Below are 4,909 nucleotides of genomic sequence, written 5' to 3'. Positions count from 1 at the left end.
CAATATACATCCAGGATCAAATTGAGTTTGAGTCCATAGCCTATGTTAAGTAATTGTTGCCATCCAATGCAAGTTTTGAAGAATCCGTTAAGGAAATGTTAGCCATGTCCTGCATTAAATACAATGAATTTAATTAATTTACTATGAGAGTAAATTAAATATCATGTTGTAAAAAAATAAATGTCAATATGAGTATTGAATAATTATTGGTGTAGACCTTCATGGTAGGCGAAATATTCGCTACTAGTGTATTGGACTTCACTTCTAAGAAAGTAGGTGACATATAACCAAATGCATAGACTTTTTATATGTAAAATATTGGGAAACACATTGAAGGTAATCACCATAAGGTGTAGACCTCGCAACAGTAGGCGAGCAACTCGCTTCTATAACATGGCCGCCATCCAATTAAGGTGGATAACACTGTAGTCGCAGCTAATGTTATAGACTCTACTACCTTGTGTTATGCCAATATTTTATGAAAAGTTAATCACCGAAAAATTATGGTGCATAAATGTTGCATAAAAAACAAATTGCAGAAGAAATGGAAAATAATAATTGCAAGAAAGCAAAAGAAAAATGTATAGTAAACTGCAATTATATTGAAATATTGAATATTACTAAGGTATTACATAGTAATTGCAAAAAATACACATCACCATGCAATTCCCGATGACCCGAGGGTCCGGAATAAGGATGTCAATTTATCCCGTTTACCCACGGGTAAATACCCGAATATGGTAGGGTATGGGTAGCATTTGGTTCCCACATGTACGTTCAAAGAAAAAATACTACCCAACTAGTATGGGTATAGGTAAGGTGTACTCATACCCGTGAAACATGTATACCCACCCCACCCTGTTGCAATCACACAGGCCAGGTCCAGTCAGCCCCTCCCTTTCTATGCACCAAGCTAGGTTGGCCTAGGCCACCCTGTCCTCCTTTTCTTCCAATGCGTAGCCTCATCTTCAACCCCAAACCGCAATCCCTATCACGATTCCTCCCCACCTGGTCCTGCTCCTCTCTTTATTTCCAATAGATCAAGCTGAATCTGCACAAAATAATCCCCAGCTGAATCCCCCAAAAAATTCTATCTTTACTTGTCACAATCCCTTCAAAATCGCAACGGATATGAGCCCTATCGATCCCAGTGTGTTGCTGCCTATATAAAGGGTCGATTTTGATCTACAGAAGGGGCACCCAAATAGGAGGAGGTCGAAGCCCTACTATGCTCCGCTGACTCCCATCGATGCCCATGGAGGAGAAGAAGGGTCGGAGCCCTACTGCCCGGCTGCCCCTACGCGGATAGAAGCAAAAGGCCTAGACGAAGGATGGCCGCCCACCGCTGATGCCCTGATGATGGACATGTCCTCCTTTGCCGCGCCGAGGTGCTGCCACTGCTAGTAGTAGAAGGAGGCTCGGTGGAGCCCCTAGCTGCCCAGTGCTGCCACTGCCCATGGGTATACAAGCGGGCGACAGGTTTGGTGCATGTTGAAAATAAACATCATGTGATCACTTAGTCAACTACAATAGTTATATCTATTAGGAAGAAATGTCTTCCCAATAGACATGTTCTTTCATCATGTATAAATATGTAAACACCTCATGGATCAATACGAAAGTTAATTTCTATCTACTTTCTATTGTGTTCTACTTTCTCCTCGTAACACATTATCAGCATGCATGTTCTCCACTGAGCAATTGCAACATCCACGAGTAGCGGCATCCTTCTCTCACGGTGGCACATCCGGTGAAGCTTCTTCCATGAAGGAATCATCCTCTTCACCATCTTCATCACCGATAAGACTTCCACCACCAGCCCAACACAGAGAAGAAGCACGGAGGCCTTCAGCCTCGATCACCCAAAGGGCCACCCATTCGCCTACCGACGTCAACATGGACGCCACGACTTTCGCCATGGCCGCCATGGCCGAGGGCGTCTTCCACACCACAGCTTCGCCGTGCACGCCTTCGTGGATGTTGTTCTCCATGCATCGACCCTCAAGTGAACTGCACCTCCACGTTGATAGTAGCAGTGGACACGGCCACCCTCCGAGTGGCGATGCCCCCTTCCTTACCACAGTGACCATGGAGCATCACCGCTAGATCGTTCAGATCCGTGAAAGTCGTGGCTGCCCTGGCACAACCGATGACTCCTTCCAGCTCCTCAGCCGCTCGCATGGCATGAGCGGCGCCTCGCCATGGTCGTACCACCCACTCCTGGTATTCAACGTTGCCTTTGACGTTGGGGTCTATTCATGGGCCTCCTGCTCGATGACCGATGCACGCCATTTTCTACCAACCCAACGACGTCCCCGGTAGATGTCATCGGTCGAACCCTCCAGTTCGGCTCGCACCTTCCAGGTAGCCCATCGGGTGGCGACGCACGTTGGCACATGAGATGGCACGGACGGTCACACTTGTGGACTAGCCCTGTCCTCTTCGCTGGTGGCATTGGTGGTGCCAAACTCGGCATGCCCTCATCCATGGGGTTGTCCCATCGGCGCCGCACCCACCTTACCCGATATATGGGATGACAGCGCTAGCGACGCCTCCATCGATCTCCGCACCATGGGGCATCATCGGGCGGTGGCCCTCCATGGCTGCACCAGATCGACGGTCGGTGGCATGCCCTAAAGAGTCAATTGGCACCGTGCTCTGGCGGCGACAAAGCCCGCAGGGGCGTCCAAATGAGGCGCGGTTCGGCTTGCCCAAGCCGGACCCAGCCCAGCGGCAACCGGCCAAAGCTGGCGATAGGTGGTGACTAGGCTGGTGGCACCACAACAGAGAAAGGGCAGAGTGGGGTGTTAACCCTAACTACCCCTCCCCCACACCTTTTATTTGGCCTGGCCTCCATTTTCCTTGCCCGGCCAAATGGGCCCAAAGGCCAAATGGGCCTCAGCCTAGGTTGCCTCGGCCCATTTGGCCGGCTTAATCAGGCAAATGGCTATTTTACAAAAAAGACCTCATATTTCTGTAAAATTGTGTCATAAAATACATTGTGCATTGTATTTTTACATTAAAACCCTCTGGTTTTAAATGTATTACACTGTATTATATTTACATCAAGTAAATATGCATTCCAGACCCTATTTTCTAGAATATTGTGAAATGTTCAATGTGTTTGCTTCATGCAATCCCTACAACATACAATTAAGTTTATAATTTTGCAATTAAGATTTATTTTCTTGCCATATTATATATTAATTCACCTTAATTAAGCCTAAAGTGCTTTTATGTCCAAAGGTGCTTAATTCAAGCAGAATTAAAATGCAAAATTAAGTGACTACCTCAACTAATATTGGTATAACACAAGGTCGTGGATGTTATGAAATCTACTGCAATATTTACAAATTATGCTCATAACAGCGATTTACTCGCGCCACTACTATGCGGTCTACACCATTCTTGGTGACTATCATCAAAGTGTTAAACCATTACTATGCGGTCTACACTATTTTTGGTGACTACCGTTAAAGGATTAAATCACTATATTTAAGGTCTACACCAATTTGGTGATTACCTTCTATGTGATTACCTCCATTTAATATTTGTGAAACACAAGGTAATGGAATAATGGCAACTACTGCATATTTACAGATTATCTACCATTACTGTGAGGCCTACATTATGTCATCTTGACTTAATGATTATCTTCAACGTGTTCTTCGAAATATTCTACTTAGCATAGCACAAGGTAATAGGAACATAGGCATCTATTGATAAATGTCAGATTATGCCTCCTACTACTTTGAGATCTACACTATTTCTAATGATTATCTTTAATGTGTTAGCTATAAAATTTGAGGTCTACACTATGTAATTCAAGTCTCAACTTGACTTTACAAATTTTGCATTATTATTACAATATTATCATGACAATTTTTAATTTTTTTTTCTATAGTAAATTAATCAAATCTATGGTCAAATTCATGTATGATACAATGGCTGGCAAAGAGTTTGATTAACTCTCACTTGACGATCACAAAGATCCAATATGGGTAATGGACGTCAAGGTCAGTCTTGTGTCCCACTGAATTTTAGCGGCTCTACCAACCTCCCCAAGAGGGAGATCCACCGCTACCAGATCATGTTAAATATGATCTATTAGACTTTGTGCCTAGCTCTCAAAACCATATATGAACAGCAGTAGGCAGTCATTCTGCCCGATGCAAATCATTGACACATCTCTAACTACAAGACTTTAAGTCCGTCAGAAATCACAATCATGATGTTCATAAAATCTGTTCAGAATTGCGTTTTATGAAAAAGAACCTATAGATACGGAAAATTTAGATAAAACTTTATCTACTATGTTTTCCGCTAATAGGATATTATAGCAATAATACCTTGCAAAAGAATGTCATGTTTATTCTGACTTAATCTATGTATTACTTCAGATCAAAAAGCATGATGAACTCCTTCTAAGTAATCATCATTAGCGCTCAATAGACATTGCTGCTTTACCTGACATACATCATAATGTCCAGAATAACAATAAGTTTGATGGCTCCATTTAAACGTCATCCAAAGAACTTCAATGGTAAACACAAACACAACAAAAAGCAGAAACCACGTGCACCGGATCAAGGTCAATGCATTTCCAAACTTGACAAATCTAAAATTTGTCGCAACTGTAGATGCTACAAGCATTCAAATAAGAAATGTTGCACCCCCAAGATATTTAGTTGATCTGTATTTAAAATCTGTGCGGACGTAACTGACCTGCTCAAGGACAAAAATTTGAAGCATAGTTCAATCTTCAAATTGACTCCACCAAGGAGGCTAGTTGTTCACAACAAGTTCTACACGAACCAAGTAACAACCAGACTCTTCTGCAACCAGAAGATCCCATGAACATGAAAAATATGTTTATCAAATTTTCTTTGCACAACATGTTTGGAGATCT

The sequence above is a fragment of the Phragmites australis genome, chromosome 2 (assembly GCF_958298935.1).
Source record: "Phragmites australis chromosome 2, lpPhrAust1.1, whole genome shotgun sequence".
Taxonomy (NCBI): domain Eukaryota; kingdom Viridiplantae; phylum Streptophyta; class Magnoliopsida; order Poales; family Poaceae; genus Phragmites; species Phragmites australis.
Note: the sequence above shows the minus strand (reverse complement) of the source record.